Source organism: Trachypithecus francoisi, unplaced genomic scaffold, assembly GCF_009764315.1.
Source record: "Trachypithecus francoisi isolate TF-2019V2 unplaced genomic scaffold, Tfra_2.0 Lachesis_group3, whole genome shotgun sequence".
In the NCBI taxonomy this organism is placed as follows: Eukaryota; Metazoa; Chordata; class Mammalia; order Primates; family Cercopithecidae; genus Trachypithecus; species Trachypithecus francoisi.
Window position 1 is genome coordinate 114,227,659 of NW_022681468.1, and position 18,239 is coordinate 114,245,897.

Here is an 18,239-nt window from a genome sequence, read left to right on the forward strand (position 1 = left end):
TTGAGACGGAGTCTCACTCTGTCACCCAGGCTGGAATGCAGTGGCGCAATCTCGGCTTACTGCACTGCAAGCTCTGCCTCCTGGGTTCAAGCAATTCTCCTGCCTCAGCCTCCCAAGTAGCTGGGACTATAGGCGCATGCCACCACGCCCAGCTAATGTTTGTATTTTTAGTAGAGACGGGGTTTCACCATGTTGGCCAGGATGGTCTCCATCTCTTGACTTCGTGATCTGCCTGCCTCGGCCTCCCAAAGTGCCTGGGATTACAGGCCACTGCACCCGGCCAGGTACTGGATTTTAAAATCACAGCTACAAAAGACATTTTTAGGACAACTAGAGAAACGTGAATATAGGCTGCATAGAAGATACTACTATTCACTATTAAATTTCTTGGGTATTGTGTGTGCGCATGTTTTTGTTTCTTTCTTTTTCTTTATTTTTGAGACAGGGTCGCACTCTCTCACCCAGGCTGGAGGAGTGCAGCAGCACAATCACAGTTCACTGCAGCCTCGATATCCCAGGCTCAAGAGATCCTCAAGTCTCACCCTCACCTGGGACTATAGGCGTGTGCCATCATGCCTGGCTAATTTTAATTTTTGTATTTTTTTTTTTTTTTTTTTGAGGCAGAGTCTCGCTCTGTCGCCCGGACTGGAGTGCAGTGGCCGGATCTCAGCTCACTGCAAGCTCCGCCTCCCGGGTTTACGCCATTCTCTTGCCTCAGCCTCCCGAGTAGCTGGGACTACAGGCGCCCGCCACCTCGCCCAGCTAGTTTTTGTATTTTTAGTAGAGACGGAGTTTCACTGTGTTAGCCAGGATGGTCTCGATCTCTTGACCTCGTGATCCGCCCGTCTCGGCCTCCCAAAGTGCTGGGATTACAGGCTTGAGCCACCGCGCCCGGCCAATTTTTGTATTTTTTGCAGGGAGAAGGTTTCGCCATGTTGCCTAGGCTGATCTTGAAGTTCTGGGCTCAAGAGATCCACCTGCCTTGGCCTCCCAAAGTGCTGGGATTACAGGCGTGAGGCCTCCATGCCGGCCTATAGAACATCTTTGTTCTTAGAAGATACACACTGGTCTTTAGAAGCAGTGTCTGGTCTGTAACTTCCTTTCAAACAGTTCTGCAAAAAAAACTTATACACATATATAAAGGAGAAACAGGCATGGTGGCGTGTGCCTGTAGTCTCAGCTACATGAGGAGCTAAGGCAAGATGATCACTTAAGCCCAGGTGTTCGAGCCTTCAGTGAGCAATAAAGCAAGACCCTGTCTCTAAAAAGTAAAAATAGACTGGACATGGTGGCTCACGCCTGTAATCCCAGCACTTTGGGAGGCCGAGGCGGGCAGATCACCTGAGGTCGGGAGTTCAAGACCAGCCTGACCAACATGGAGAAACCCTGTCTCTACTAAAAATACAAAATTAGCCAGGCATGGTGGTGCATGCCTGTAATCCCAGCTACTCAGGAGGCTGAGGCAAGAAAATCACTTGAACCCGGGAGGCAGAGATTGCAGTGAGCGGAGGTCATGCCATTGTACTCCAGTCTGGGCAACAAGAGCAAGACTCCATCTCAAAAAAAAAAAGTAAAACTAAAAGATAAAGCAAATGTTGCAAAATATTAACAATTGATGGGAGAAGGGTATACAGTTGGTCACTGCATTATTTTATTTATTTATTTTTTTAAATAGGGTCTCACTTTGTCACCCAGGCTGGAGTGCAGTGGCATAATCACAGCTCACTGCAGTCTCAAACTCCTGGGCTCAAGCAATCCTCCCACCTCAGCTTCCCAAGCAGCTGGGGCTACAGGTGTGCACCACCATGCCCAGCTAATTTTTTATTTTTTGTAGAGACAAGGTCTCATTACATTGTCCAAGCTGGTCTCAAACTCCTAGGTTCAAGCAATCTGCCCGCCCTGGCTTCCCAATGTGCTGGAATTACAGGTATGAGGTCACTGTGCCCAGCCCATTGCCCTATTCTTTAAACTTTTTTGCAGCTTTGAATTTTTCAAAATAAAAAGTGGGGAAAAATATACATATCTGTATTTGACAATGACAATATATGCACAAAGAATCTCTGGAAGGATATCAAGAAAAAAACATGGTAATTGTGGCTCTCTGGAGAACAAAGGAACTGAATGGATATAGAGTAGATGGGAAACAGAATGTTTACTATATATCCTTATACCATTTCCATATAATTGATGACATCATCAATTTTAAGATAGACCATTATTTTATTGACTAAAAGTAAAACCAAAAATTGCCAATTTGCAGGCCGAGCACCATGGCTCACGTTTGTAAGCCCAGCACTTTGAGAGGCTGAGGTGGGCAACTTGAGGTCAGGAGTTCGAGACCAGCCTGGCCAACACAGTGAAACTCTGTCTCTACTAAAAATGTAAAAATTAGCCGGGTGCAATGGCATGCACCTGTCATCCCAGCTACACGGGAGGCTGAGGCAGGAGAATCACTTGAGCACAGGAGGCAGAGGTTGCAGTGAGCTGAGATTGTGCCACTGCACTCCAGCCTGAGTGACAGCCAGACTCCATCTCAAAAAAAAAAAAAAAGCCAATTTGTAACTGTAAGATGACAGAAATTTTAAAACACAGATATGAAAATGTTTTCAGAAATATCAAAATGTTCATCTTAGAACTGACAAAATTTGGAACATCTTTGTGAACTGTAAATCATATAAATGCATTACCTGTTCAAAAAAATAAAAAGTCAAGAAAGTCAAGCAGAAAAAAAAAGAAAAAAGCACAATAGGATAGTTGGGAAAGAATGAGAAGGAGCAGCTGATGAGGCGGGAGGAGAGCCCAGAGAGTGTGGAGTCTCCATAGCCAGGAGCAGAGACTGGACAAATGTGACAATGCCACTGAGGGCTCCCATGTGAAAGAATGGTACTACTGGGACTAACGCGTTCATAACACTAACAGCATCGAGTCAGCTGTGAATCCAGCAAGAATTGTTTTGGTGGTGACAGTAGTGATAGAGAAGCCTGGCTGAGAATATAGAGTGAGAATAAAGATAGGATACTACCTGGGTAGAATATGGTAGTAGGGAGAGGGCCTAGGGAGGGCTGCAGCTGGGCGTCATTTAAGACAGAAATAAGGCAGAGATATGTAGGATATATAGAAAGGTTGCAATTACAGTAGAGATAGAGGCTACCTGATAGACAAAGCCTGTAAAGAGGGAGACACAGGGGCACCAGTGCAAGGAGGTGGACAAGCCTTGATCCTAACAGGTGGGAAGCTGAACAGGATCCAAGCAGATGCAGGCAGGTTTGAGGTCTTAGATGGGCAGCGAGAGCGTCCCGGATGTCTGCTTCAATTTTCTGTTTTATTATATTTATTTTCACAGGCGTTGAATTTTGTTTTATTTTTTATTTGAGACAGGGTCTCGCTCTATTGCCCAGGCTGGAGTGCAGTGGTACAATCACAGCTCACTGCAGCCTCAACCTCCTACACTCAATCCATCCTTCCACCTCAGCCTCCCAAGTAGCTGGGACTACAGGTGCGTGCCACCATGCCCATCTAATTCTTTTGTTTTGTTTTGTTTCTTGGTAGAATGGGGTTTCGCCATATTGCCCAGGTTAGTCTTTTTTTTTTTTTTTTTTTTTTTGAGACAGAGTCTTGCCTTGTCGCCCAGGCTGGGGTGCAATTGCCACAATCTCGGCTCACTGCAATCTCCACCTGCCGGGTTCAAGTGATTTTCCTGCCTCAGACTCCTGAGTAGCTGGGATTACGGGCGTGTGTGCACCTGGCTAATTTTTTGTATCTTTAGTAGCGACAGAGTTTCACCACGTTGGCCAGGATGGTCTCGGCTAGTCTCGATGTCTTGACCTCTCGTGATCCACCCGCCTCAGCCTCCCAAAGTGCTGGGATTACAGGCATGAGCCACTGTGCCCAGCCTGAAGCTGAATCTTTAATAAGGAATAGGGAGTTGGCCAGGGAAAGAGAATCAGGAAAGCAGGTGTGAAGGTCAGAAGAGCAATAGCATGGCATACTTAAGGAAGAGAAAGAGGCAGAGGGAGGATGAATCTCAAAATGGAGGGAGCAAAGTAAAGGCAAAAATGGAGTTGAAAGGTAAATGGGGCTAGGTCATCCTGGCCTTGAAGGCCATAGGAAGGATTTGGAGTTTGTCCTCGGAGTCATGGGAGCCATCGAAGGATTTTATTATTCTTCTCCTTAAAAAAAAAAAAAAAAAAGGCTGGGCGTGGTGGCTCTCGCCTGTAATCCCAGCACTCTGAGAGGCTGAGGCGGGCAGATCACGAGGTCAGGAGACCGAGACCATCCTGGCAAACACGGTGAAACCCCGTCTCTACTAAAAAAAAAAAAAAATTAGGCCGGGCGCGGTGGCTCAAGCCTGTAATCCCAGCACTTTGGGAGGCCGAGACGGGCGGATCACGAGGTCAGGAGATCGAGACCATCCTGGCTAACACGGTGAAACCCCGTCTCTACTAAAAATACAAAAAACTAGCCGGGCGTGGTGGCGGGCGCCTGTAGTCCCAGCTACTCAGGAGGCTGAGGCAGGAGAATGGCGTGAACCCGGGAGGCGGAGCTTGCAGTGAGCTGAGATCCGGCCACTGCACTCCAGCCTGGGCGACAGAGCAAGACTCCGTCTCAAAAAATAAAAAAATAAAATAAAATAAAATAAAATAAATTAGCTGGGCGTGATGGGGGCGCCTGTAGTCCCAGCTATTCGGGAGGCTGAGGCAGGAGAATGGTGTGAACCCAGGGGGGCGGAGCTTGCAGTGAGCAGAGATCGCACCACTGCACTCCAGCCTGGGCGACAGAATAAGACTCCCTTGGGAAAAAAAAAAAGGCCTTAAAAGTTTTTTAAATATGCCTAGCGCGGTGGCGTGTGCCTGTAGTCCCAGTTACTCAGGAGGCTGAGGCGGGAGGATTGCGTGAGCCCAGGAGTTGGACGCTACAGTGAGCTATGATTGCACCTGTGAATGGTCACCACACTACAGCCTGGGCAACATAGTGAGACCTCATCTCTAAACTAATTAGTTAATTAATATGTTGCTTTTTAGTTACGTGTAAAAATATATGCAATTAAAACAAAAATCGAAGTGCATAAAGTAGAAAAGTCTTCCCAAAATCCCCCTTCTCAGATGCCACCCCTTTAACAGTCTGATCTTTAGGTTTAGGGGATTTTGTTGGCTTTTATTTTTAACGTATATAGAAGCATATATGACAAAAATGAGATCATTCCACACATCCTGTTTCATAACCTGTTTTTTTCCACTCAACAGTATCTCGTGAAAGTTTTTCATGTCAATGAATACAGATCCATCTCAATCTTTTTAATGACTGGTCAACTGGGTCAACAACGTCCACGGCTGTGAAGCAATCAGGTGACAAGTTGATACAGCAGTCAGGAAGTGTTTTATTTTATTTATTTATTTTTGAGACGGCATCCCTCTCTGTCACCAGTCTGGAGTGCCGTGGAGCAATCTTGGCTCACTGCAACTTCTGTCTCCTGGGTTCAAGCGATTCCCCTGCCTCAGTCTCCCGAGTAGCTGGGACTACAGGCGTGTACCACCATGCTCGGCTAATTTTTTTGTTTTTTTGTTTTTGTTCTTGTTTTGAAATGGAGTCTCGCTCTGTCGCCCAGACTGGAGTGCAGTGGTGCAATCTTGGCTCACTGCAAGCTCTGCCTCCCGGGTTCACGCCATTCTCCTGCCTCAGCCTCCCGAGTAGCTGGGACTACAGGCGCCCACCACCACGCCCGGCTAATTTTTTGTATTTAGTTTAGACGGGGTTTCACCATGTTAGCCAGGATGGTCTCGATCTCCTGACCTTGTGATCCCCCTACCTTGGCCTCCCAAAGTGCTGGGATTATAGGCATGAGCCACTGCACCTGGCCATGAAGTGTTTCATTACACTAGCAAAATTGAGCCATCTATGAGCTCTATGGTTTCAGGGAAGTGGAAGGGGAGAAGCCAAGCTGCCAAGAAACTAGGAAAATATGAGGGAGAAGAAAAAGAGACAGGTCTAGCAGACCAGTCTTTCAAAAAGCTTGACTGAAATTTTAATACACACACAGTCACAGAATATCTGGGACAACACTGAAACATCACACACCAAAAGATTAATAGTAGTTGCCTCTTGGCCGGGCGCAGTGGCTCATACCTGTAATCTCACACTTTCGGAGACCAAGGTGTTCGGATCACTTGAGGTCAGGGGTTTGAGACTAGCCTGGCCAACATGGTGAAATGCCGTCTGTACTAAAAATACAAAAAAATTAGCCAGGTGTGGTGGTATACACCTGTAATCCCAGCTACTTGGGAGGCTGAGACACGAGAATCTCTTGAACTCAGGAGGCAGAGGTTGCTGTGAGCTGAGATCATGCCACCGCACTCCAGCCTGGGCGACAAGAGTGAGACTCCATCTCAAAAAAAAAAAAATAAAAATAAACAAATAAATAGTTGTCTCTTGATAGTGGGATAAGTTATTTGTTTTCTTTATTTTCTAAAATTTCTACAATGGTCATATATCCATCTTTTGTAGCAAGACAAAGTCATAGGTTTAAAATGGCAGCAGTGAAAGGAGGACACAGAGTTAGAAAGGCTTCTCCCAGAATAGAAGACTTGAGCATATTTATAAGGTGGGAGAGAGTTATTAAGGGAAATATCAGAGAGTCTAAAAATACAATGAAGGCGAAAATAACTGATGGACAATGGTACAAGAGAGACAGGATGGGTCGGCATCCATAGCACAGATCGGGTGCATTAGAGTAGGAATCTTCTTCTACTGGGATTCAAGAGAAATGGGAAAACATGGGGGTGGTTCCACCTCCCCCACACAAAACCCAACCAACCTCTACATGAGCAAAGGGCCTGGCGAGAGTAGTCCAGTTTGGAATACTCCTCCCATGGAATAGAAAGGGGAACTGATGGGAATGAGGAGAGGGCTTTCTATAAGTGATGGAGGGACGGCTGAGACTGGAGACCCTTCATGGCAGCTGGAGTGACACACAGGCAAAGTGGCACAGTGGTTGAGGGCATGGAGTTCAGAAAAAACACAGAAGAGGCAATTCATGAGACGGAGAAAATGGAGGTGTCTGAGAACCAGAGGTCTCCTTGAGGTCAGAGCACATAAAGCAGAAGTTGGACTGTGGTCAGAGAAAAATAATAAAGATTTCAGAGGTGGCCACATGCCAATGAGGACCACATTCAGATGTAGTTGGTAAAAATTGTGACTGAAAGAGGCACTACCTCCCCTGAGACAATGGGATGTGGAGTAGGCAACTGCGGTCCAGCACTAAAGACCTCCAGGAAAACAAGGAAGCAGAGGGAGAGGAGAAAACAACTAGAACATAGGGGCCTCAAAGGAGGAGTCTCCTCCCTAACCGGGCTGTAGCCTAACCCTTGTCCCTGGTCCCAGACAATCTCCCAAAAGTCTGCTTACAGTTCCAGAGAAGTCAGTGCAGCAAAGTATGAATGATTCAGAGTAGAAACCAGAGCACAGGGCAAAGCTGCCTTGTTTGTATATAAAGGTTAGGGCAGAGAGAATCTGGGACTTGAGAGGGCGGTAAAAGACTAGGGTCACAGAAATGGAAGCTTCCAGGCTTCTCTGCCCTTGTTTCAGGACAAGCCTTTGAAATGGGGGGTGGGGGGTTGAGGGGAAGACAGCAATCACTGGCCTCTGCAAACCAAAGTTCTTTTTTTCTTTCTTTCTTTTTTTTTTTTTTTTTTTTGAACTGGAGTCTCACTCTATTGCCCAGGCTGGAGTGCAGTGGCACAATCTCAGCTCACTACAACCTCCGCTACCCAGGTTCAAATGATTCTCCTGCCTCGGCTTCCCTGGTAGCTGGGATTACAGACATGCACTACCATGCCCGGCTAATTTTTGTATTTTTAGTAGAGACAAGGTTTCACCATGTTGGCCAGGCTGTTCTCGAACTCCTGACCTCAGGTGATCCACCCACCTCGGCCTCCCAAAGTGCTGGGATTATAGGCATGAGCCTCCGCGCTGGCCAAACCAAAGTTCTTAAAGACTACAGAACAGAAGAAGTAGCAATCTGCTCAACTGATAATCTTTTATAATGGGGATGGGGGCTACATATCCCTCCAAAGATGTAGGCCTTGGGAAACACCTCCTTAATTATCAATAAGACAGTAGATACTACCTGAATTTTGTTCAAGAAACCCTGACTATAATGTATTCCATTCCTTATTGTGAAGCTAGGAGGACAGAAGCCCCCACAGTGGGGAGATTGAGGCCCCTGGCAGCAGAAGAGGGTCAAGCCTGGCTTCAGATCAGGCCAGAGCCCTAGGGCTAACTCCAGGGCTCCCTGCTCACCAGGATGGGTCCCTCATCCCTGGCACAGAAATGGTGATTCCTTTCTGTTGCCCAGAGTCAATCTGCTAAGATGGAAGTTTCCCCCTCCTGCTCTACCTCTAATCCCCTCATCCCACTCCTAGCCCCATCTTCTGTCCTGAAATCCCAGAACTATGAATAATCCTCAGAAAGCAGCAGTCTCCTGGCCATGCTATCCCTGTCCTACTGATGACTGTTCAGTAGCCTCCTACAGATCCTTGCCTGGCATTCAAGGCTTTGTGCCAGTCAGCTACAAACCTCCCTCCCCACAACCTTTTGCTGCTTACAGGCTGACCTGCCTCCTACACTCCCAGCCTCACGCAGGAGATCATCTCTAGCCGCCCCCTCTGCTTCCAGTGCCCCTAAACTGGCAGCACTATCAGCTCCTCTAAGTCCTGCCACCTTCTCACATCCTACCCCTTCTGAGAAGCCTTTCCAAAAACCGCTGCTCTGCATCCCGCTGCATACATTTGAGTCAGTTATTGGGCACTAAGTGTTCACGTCTTCTCCCATAATCTCTTCTTCACTCTCTCCTGGATGGAGTTTCCAGGAGGGACCCAGCACAGGGCACAGTCAATCCATATACTTGCTTAAGACTTGGACACTCTTCCAAGGGGTGGGAAAGAGGCAATTAACGCCCTCCGCAATGAAGCTAAGTCCAAAGCTGCTGTCAAACCTGCTGTATCACACTTCCTCCAGGAAACCTTCCGAAACTCCTGGCTGGCAGCAGGGAAGGAAGGGCTGCCTGTAAAGGAAATGCTGTTGGGGGTAAGGGGAGGGGACAGGGACAGGGAGGCAGAGGGATGGGGGAGGAAAGAAAAAAGAAAAGGGAGAAGAACGGGGGGATGCTCTAAACTAGAACAAGGAGCATCCTCAAGAGAGGTCACTACTTAGTCCTATTATTTCATCCCTAGAGAAAGGTGCTAGCAAAGAGATGCCCAGAGAGGGAAGGTGACTTGGGGAACTTGCTTGGAGGTGGCCACTCAGGAAAATATTAAAAACAGCCACAAAGCCCAAGGTCTCTCTCTGGAACTCCCCTCCTGGGACCCCACTGTCCAAGGGGTTTGCTAAAGCTAAGACCCTCTTTTAGGGGTCCATTCACCAGAGACAGCCCCCTCTGAGCGCTGGAGACTTTGCCCTAGGGCTCACCAAGCCCAGAACAAACCTAAGTTAGCAAGACCTGTGTAGCCCCAAACAAAATCTCTCTGCCAATCATGCCCCTGCAAGAACCATTTACCTCTTTCAGAGCCCTGCTCCGTGAGGCAGAACATGTAGGGTACAGGTTGCAAATTTCTCCAGACTCCACCACCCCAAGGGCAGTCACATGGCTGAGCTCCCAGGTTCAGCCCCCAACAGCTGTGCTTGTCTTCATCCCTGTGCCTTTGCCCATACATTCTCCTGGAATGCCCTCTCTTGCCTCTCCTCCCACCCAAATCCCATCACCTCTGGAAGTCTCCTATTCGCTGGCTGTCGCCTCCCTTTCTGTGTCCCTGGGAAAGTCTGCCAAGCCCTCACTGATCTTCCCATCGGGAAGCTGGGACATTACCGATTTAAGCCGCCTGTGACAGCGAATGCTCAGTCCCAGTCTCTACTTGGTTTCCCCAACCCCCCAGACCAGGAGCTCCCGGAGGCGGGGGAAAGGGATGGGTTCCCAAACACCTCACCTCCATCCTCGTGACCGACTCCAGCCAGTGCTGAAATGAGCCAAATTCCGGCGCCCCCATTTGGCGCCCCCAATTCACCACCCAAAGCCCTGATGGAGCCTGCCTGGTGGCCTGGGCCAGCGCTCCCGTCCCCCAGCAACCCTGGGGCGGCTGAGGTCCACTATCCAAAGGTCGGCCGCCCCAGGGAGGTGAGGGAAGTCAACCTGGGTCCACCTGCAGGCGCTGGTTGGAAGGAAAGACCCGAAGGAGTCCACGGGCACCCCCTTCCAGTCGCCCCCATCCCCGGCCGCGCGCCATCCCCAGAAGGCCGGTTTCCAAGGAACGCCAGGTGGGGCTGGGGGGGATGGAGGGCCCAAAGCTCAGGCTCCAGATCCAGGGTGTGACGTCACCCAAAGGCCCAGTTCCCTCTGCAGGAGTCACAGATGGGAATGGGGGTGCTTGGGGGATTTGGGGGACCTGGGTGCGCCCTGAGCGCTCTCCCCCAGCCCCAAACAGTAAAGGTCACCTCCACCCCCACCTCTTCAACAGTTCGGCCTGCTCCCTGAATCCAAAGGTGAAGTGTAGAGGGTACAAAGCTGCAGCCAGCGACCCCCACCCCTCTCGCCCCGCGCCCAGCTTCCCTGCAAAGCTCTCCTCCCAGCCTTCATGCCCAGACTCACCTGCCGCCGCCGTTCGGCTGCCGAAAGGCCGCCGCGCTGCGCTGAGCTGCGCTGCACCCGAGCGATGCGGCGCGGAGCCGGCGGCAAGCCGCTCCCGGGCTGGAGGCGGGGAGCGCGCGCCCGCGCGCCCGGGGCCGTCTCTGCGCGCGCCCGCGCCGCCGCTGCCTGCAGCAGTCACTCTCGCGAGACTTCCGCTCTCCTCCCAAGGCCGCTCCTCCGGAGCTCGCGAGAAGGACGAACCGGCCTCCCCAGCACCTTCCAGGAGCTGTCCGAGGTGCTAGTTCCCGGGCCCCGGCCGGATCAGGTGGTTGACGGACACCTCAGGGACAAGAGCGAGTAGGCAGAAGGAAGAGACCCAGATATGGGAGCCTGGCACTAGCAGCCAGAGCCTCAGCTTCCATATCTGTAAACTGGGGAGAATAACCTCCCATGCCGATGCCAGGAGCCTCTGAGACGTGCCAGAAAGGAGTGAGAAAGAGCTGAGAGCAGGAGAGTGTGGTGACTGCGGAAGGTCCTTCAGATCTACAAGCGCAGGGGGAAAGAGAGAACAGAGGACGGAAGATCGGAGATGATATTCAGAGAGGCAAGAACACAGATCCACGGGAAGACAGACATAGGAGGACGAGAAAGAAGAGTTGCAAACAGAGACAGAGACACACGGAGAGAGAGATTGAGATGAGAGATCAAGGCCTGGAGAGAAAAAAGACATGGAAAGATAAGATAGGTAAGGGAGCATAATGAAGCAAGAAAGAGGCAAGAAATGGGGACAAATTACGCAAAGGAGCAGGGAGAGAAAGAGAGAGAGAGAGAGACAGAGAGAGAGAGAGAGGCTTAGAAAGAGAGAGACTCAGAAAAAGGAATGAAAGAGACAGCAATGTGCAGAGATGAACACCAAGAGAGTAGAGGCCAGGGTAAATGTTTAAAAACCCAGAGCTTTGGAGGGTTGAGAGAGACCCACTTGGAGAGATGGGCTGGGAGTGAAGACAAGCTTTTATTGTGATTGGTGTTTACATAGTAAACCTCCATGGGATCTCTACAGCCAGGGCCACTCTGTCCTGCCAGCCAATTGCTCCTTCCCCCCCACCATACCCCCCACCCTCCACCCCCCACCCACACCATCCTAGGCCTGGAAGAGGGCCTCAGTGGGTGGGAGACACTGCAGGGATTCTTTGCCTAGAATAAGGGCCCATTGTCTGGCTCCAGCCTGCCAGGATTGGTGCCTCACTCCCACAGCTGGCATGAAAAGGGGGTGAGAGTGGAAAAAGGCAGACAAGAACTAGTGTGGCAGAGGGGAAAAGAAGGGAGAGAGCCTCGGTGCCTGGGAAGGGCTGAGCAGGAAGCATAATCTCGCCACCAGACCAACCAGGAAGGAAGGGTCCTGGGCGAATCACTTGAGGTCAGGAGTTCGAGACCCACCTGGCCAGCATGGTGAAACTTCATCTCTACTAAAAATACAGAAATAGCCAGGCATGGTGGCATGCATCTATAATCCCAGCTACTCAGGAGGCTGAGGCATGAGAATTGCTTGAACCCAGGAGGTGGAGGTTGCAGTGAGCCGAGATCACGCCACTGCACTCCAGCCTAGGCAACAGACCAAGACCTCCTCTCAAAAAATTAAATAAATAAATAAAGTATTTAAAGGCGCTAGCTCAAACTGTGTGGCAGGCACTGGAGACATGACTTTGTTGTCGTGGAGGGCAGGAGTGAGACAGCCTGTGCCAAACCATGCAGTAACACATTTCAAGCTTCTTTGCAGATGTGGAGAATGTCACATCTGCTCATATGCCATTACTCAAAGCAAGTCACATGGGTAAGCCCAAAACTAATTCATGGGGGCCAAGGAGGTATGCTACCCATACAGGATGCCAGATAAGTCACATGGCAAATGGTGAGGACATTTAATCCCATTGCAGAGGAAGCAAGTAACTGGGAGCAGGAACCCAGTCAATCAATGTCCCACAGGGCCAGCTCCAGGCTGCTTATCTTTCCCTGCCTAGCTATACCTGAATGAGGCATGTCCATCCAAGAGTCTCTGGGAGAATACTCATGTTACAGGCCAGTAAACAAATGAAAAGAATAGAAGTATTTACTGAACTGTTAATGTCTGAGGGAGATGCTAAACTGCATGGCCATCCTAAGAAATAAGTGCTATTATCCCTATTCTATAGATGAGACAAGTGAAAATCAGAGAGCTAAAGTGATCTGCCCAAGGAAATTAACAGATAGATCTAAGAAATAAAAGAACCACTATCTTTAGGCTGGATTTCCCCAGAGGCAGACACTGAGATAAGGATGTTCATACAAATAATCCATTTGAGAGATGATTTCATGGAGCACTAGTGGGGGGGGGGTGTGAAACAAAGAAGTGAAGAAAAGCGGCTGGGCGCGGTGGCTCACACCTATAATACCAACACTTTGGGAGGCAGAGGTGGGGGGATCACGAGGTCAGGAGATCAAGACCATCCTGGCTAACATGGTGAAACCCCGTCTCTACTAAAACTACAAAAAAATTAGCCAGGTGTGGTGGCAGGCACCTGTAGTCCCAGCTGCCCGGGAGACTGAGGTAGGAGAATGGTGTGAAGCCAGGAGGCGGAGCTTGCAGTGCACTGAGATCACGCCACTGCACTCCAGCCTGGGCGACAGAGAGATTCCGTCTCAAAAAAAAAAAAAAAGAAATGAGGAAAAGCAGTATAGGGTGCAATAATTAGCAGGTCACCACTGTAGACAAATGGGGTTTGATTGTATTGGGCATCTCTGGGAGAGTGAAGAAGACAACGTACTCATCCCACTGAAGGAATGATGACACTAACGGTTTCTTCATTACATGAGAGCTGTTCCTGGCACCTCCAGCCTGCCAGTGTGCCTTTTGAGCAGAGAGCACCCTCAGGCAGAAAATCCCAGGGGCTTGCAGTAAAAAGCACATCAGGAATGGCTAAGGGGGTATGAGAAGGGCACTATGTCATGACATCTACTACAGCCAGGACCTAAACCCATCAGCCTGGCTCCTGAGCAACGTTATGTTGCTATGCTGTTAGTCCTGTGGAAGTTTACCATATGGAGTCTTCTTTCTTAAGAAAGAGCCTCCCCTGGCTGGGCGCACTTTGGGAGGCCGAGGCAGGTGGATCACCTGAGGTCAGGAGTTCAAAACCAGCCTGGCCAACATGGTGAAATCCCATCTCTACTAATGATACAAAAATTAGCCAGGCGTGATGGCAGGTGCCTGTAATCCCAGCTACTTGGGAAACTGAAGCTGGGAAATCGCTTGAACCCGGGAAGCGGAGGTTGCAGTGAACAGAGATTGCGCCATTGCACTCCAGCCTGGAGGACAAGAGTGAGACTTTGTCTCAAAAAAAAAAAAAAGTTTTTTAAATTAGCTGGACATGGTGGCACGCTCCTATAGTCTTGGTTACTTGGGAGGCTGAGGTGGAAGGACCACATTAGGCCTGAGATGTTGAGGCTACAGTAAGTCATGTTCTTACACCACTGCGCTCCAGCCTGGGCGACAGAATGAGACCCTGTCTCAAAAAAAAAAAAAAAAAAAAAAAGGAAAAAAGAAAAGAAAAAGAAAGAAGAGAAAGAAACTCCTGCTTCCCCCAGTCTCCCCCCTCATGCTCCTGGTCTTGCGAGATGCCACCTCCCTGACACTTAGCATGTATTCCTGATTGCACAGCACAAGCACACAGGGACACACATTCTTGCTACAGAGCCACAGAAATGTCAGATCAGCTCATCCAGCAGTGAGCAACCCTGAGGCTCAGAGAGCTCACCCTAGACCTTCCTGAACAGTGCTTCTCCTCCTTACACTGCTCCACACCTCCCTGTCCCTGTGTTTGTCCCTTCTCGCCCAAACAGAATGGAAGCTCCCCAAGACAATCCACAGATTGCAAGAAGATATTTGCAAATCATATATATGAAAAGAGACTTGCACCCAGAATATATGAAGAATTCTTACAACTCAATAATAAAAAGCCAAATAACCCACTTAAAAATGAGAGATCTGAAAAGAAATTTCTCCAAAGAAGATTTACAAATAGCCAATAAGCACGTGAAAACATGTTCAACATTATTAGTCATCAGTGGAATGCAAATCAAAACCACAATGTGATACCACTCTCTATCTACTAGGATTACCATAATTTAAAAGATACATAATAATAAATATTGGCAGGGATGTAGGGAAATCAGAACTTTCATACACTGCTGGTAGTATGATAGCGCAGCCACTTGGGAAAACAGTTTGGCAGTTCCTAAAAAATTTAAACTTTTTTTTTTTTTTTGAGACGGAGTCTCACTCTGTCACCCAAACTGGAGTGCAGTGGTGCAATCTTGGCTCACTGCAACCTCTGCCTCCTGAGTTCACACCATTCTCCTGCCTCAGCCTCCAGAGTAGCTGGGACTACAGGCGCCAGTCACCACGCCCAGCTAATTTTTTGTATTTTTAGTAGAGACAGGGTTTCACCGTGTTAGCCAGGATGGTCTCGATCTTTTGACCTCGTGATCCGCCCCCCTCGGCCTCCCAAAGTGCTGGGATTACAGGCGTGAGCCACCACACCCAGCCAAAATTTAAACATTTTTAGAAGAGTCATCATTTGACCCTGCAATTCTACTCCTAGGTATATACCCAAGAGAATTGAAAACATATTCACAAATGGCCAAGAATATTTATTGCGTTGTATTCATAGTAGTTAAAACCTGGAAACAACCATCAACAAGAGAATGGATAGACAAATCATTGCATATTCATACAATGGAATATGACTTAACAATTAAAATGAATAAACTGGGCCGGCCTCGGTGGCTCAGGCCTGTAATCCCAGCACTTTGGGAGGCCGAGGTGGGCAGATCACGAAGGTCAGGAGATCGGGTGAAACCCCGTCTCTACTAAAAATACAAAAAATTAGCCGGGCGTGGTAGCGGGCGCCTGCAGTCCCAGCTACTCAGGAGGCTGAGTCAGGAGAATGGTGTGAACCAGGGAGGCGGAGCTTGCAGTGAACGGAGATCGCTCCAGCCTGGGTGACAGAGTGAGGCACTGTCCCCCCCCCCAAAAAAAAAAGAAAGAAAAGAAAAAGAAAATGCAAAAATTAGCCGGGTGTGGTGACATGCACCTGTACTCCCAGCTACTTGGGAGACTGAGACAGGAGGACCACTTGAACCTGGGAGGCAGAGGTTGCAGTGAGCTGAGATCACGCCACTGCATTCCAGCCTGGGTGACAAAGCGAGATTCTGTCTAAAAAATAATAATAATAAAATCTAGATCTTGTTTAGGGTGATAATTACAAGTGTATAAAATTATCAGAACTCGGCCGGGCATGGTGGCTCACGCCTGTAATCCCAGCACTTTGGGAGGCCCAGGCAGGTGGATCACCTGAGGGCAGGAGTTTCAGACCACCTTGACTGACATGGTGAAACCCTATCTCTACTAAAAATACAAAAATTAGCTGGCTGTGGTGGCAGGCACCTGCAATCCCAGCTACTTGGGAGACTGAGGCAAGAGAATTGTTCGAACCCAGGAGGCGGAGGTTGTGGTGAGCCAAGATCATGCCATTGCACTCCAGCCTAGGCGACAGAGCAAGACTCCATCTCAAAAAAAAAAAATCAGAACTCATCAAACTGGAAAGTTAAGATAGATGTAATTTTATATGTAAACTAGAATTCAGTTAAGTACTGTCATTTTTTTTTTTTTTTTTTTTTTGAGACGGAGTCTCGCTCTGTCACCCAAGCTGGAGGCACTGGCCAGATCTCAGCTCACTGCAAGCTCCGCCTCCCGGCTTCACGCCATTCTCCTGCCTCAGCCTCCCGAGTAGCTGGACTACAGGCGCCCGCCACCCCGCCGGCTAGTTTTTTTTTTGTATTTTTTAGTAGAGACGGGGTTTCACCGTGTTAGCCAGGATGGTCTCGATTCTGACCTTGTGATCCGCCCGCCTCGGCCTCCCAAAGTGCTGGGATTACAGGCTTGAGCCACCGCGCCCGGCCAAAGTACTGTCATTTTTAAAAGTCAGGGAGAGGTCAAGCGATGTGGCTCATGCCTGAAACCCCAGCACTTTGGGAGGTTGAGGCAAGCAGATCACTTGAGCCCAAGAATTCAAGACCAGCCTGAGCAACATGGTGAAACCCCATCTCTACAAAATATATATATATATATATCATTCTGGCATGGTGGCACATGCCGGTAGTCCCAGTTACTGAGAAGCTGAGGTCGGAGGATCGCTCGAGCCCTAGCAGTCAAGGCTGCCGTGAGCTGTGATGATGCCACTGCACTTCAGCCTGGATGACAGAGTGAGACCCTGTCTCAAAAAATACATGTATATATATATAGGGATCCCTGGGGCAGCCTGAGTCTAGGGAATAAAGACCCCACCTTCTACCCCTTGCAATATATCTAAAAAGAGACTTGCATTTAGAATACATGAAGAATTCTTACAACTCAATAATGAAAAGACAAATAATCCACTTAAAAATGCACAAAGGATCTGAATAGAAATTTCTCCAAAGATTTACAAACAGCCACCCTTCACTGCTTCCCTTCCAACAGCAGGGCCTCCAATAGACCACTTGGGGGCACCCACACCCACAGAGCTAGTTCTCCACAAGCTAGGTGGCTCTGTCCACAACTGGAAGTGCTGGGGGCTAGGCAACCTGCTGGCCTGCACACAAGACAATATCATTGCCACCTCTTGCACCTTAGCCAGGAGTTCTTAACATGGAATTCAGAACACTGCCCACTTCTCACTGGTTGAGTTAAAGCAGAAGTAGTGAGCTGGGCTCAGTGGCTCACACTTGTAATCCCAGGACTTTGGGAGGCCTAGGCGGGCAGATCACTTGAGCCCAGGAGTTTGAGACCAGCCTGGGCAACAGGGCAAAACCCCATCTCTACTAAAAATACAAAAATTAGCTGGGTGTGGTGGTGCATACCTGTAGTCCCAGCTACTCGGGAGGCTGAAGGGAGAGGATCACTTGAGCCGGGGAGGTCAATGGTGCAGTGAGCCATGATCATGCCACCGTACTCAAGCCTGGGCAACAGAGTAAGACCCTGTCTCAAAAATAAAACAAAACAAAACAAAACAAAACCACAGGAACAGTGCGGCCAGGAATGCCCATCCAAATCTGCTCCAATTAACTGCTCAGAAAGAAAAAACACCCTCCACAAGTCCCAGCTTGGGCCTGGCCCTGGTGAGCACTAACCCCAGGCACTGGCCAAGCCCCTGGATACCAAATCCATAGGACACATTCCAGTCCTAGCCCACCTGACCACTTGGATACAATGCAAAGCCAGTATTGCTTCTATTTCTGCTGTTTCTCTTCCTTCTGACATCCTCTGCCCTGGCGACCTTGCCCCTTCCCAAGTCCTCAGCCTCCATGGTACTGAGTGTTCCCAAAGCCCTGTCTCTGGTCTGGATTCTCTTCTGCACTCCAGCCCCATCCCAAACCAGAGCCCTAGGTCTTTTCCCTATAACTGTCCCTCCTCCTGTGGCCTTGCCCCCAAAGATGGCCCTATCATCAGTAATAAGACATGGGTATATCACATACTTCCTGATAGGATTCACTGATCTGTGTGATATTTGTGCATAAAATGCGTAACCTCAATCTTTTTTTTTTTTTTTTT

General features: G+C 49.0%; 1 protein-coding gene across 2 annotated transcripts in view; it reads right to left on the reverse strand.

Annotated features, from left to right (window-relative positions):
* The window catches only part of SCAMP5 (secretory carrier membrane protein 5), a 28,246-nt gene extending 17,358 nt beyond the window's left edge, over window positions 1–10,888 (reverse strand). Inside the window, exon 1 of one of the 2 annotated variants that reach the window (XM_033189337.1) lies at window positions 10,637–10,792. The gene's annotated coding sequence lies outside the window, so the exon portion shown is untranslated. Of the gene's footprint in view, window positions 1–10,636 lie in introns of both variants that reach the window. The other variant, XM_033189338.1, reaches the window with a different exon arrangement.
* Window positions 10,889–18,239: the final 7,351 nt, after the last annotated feature.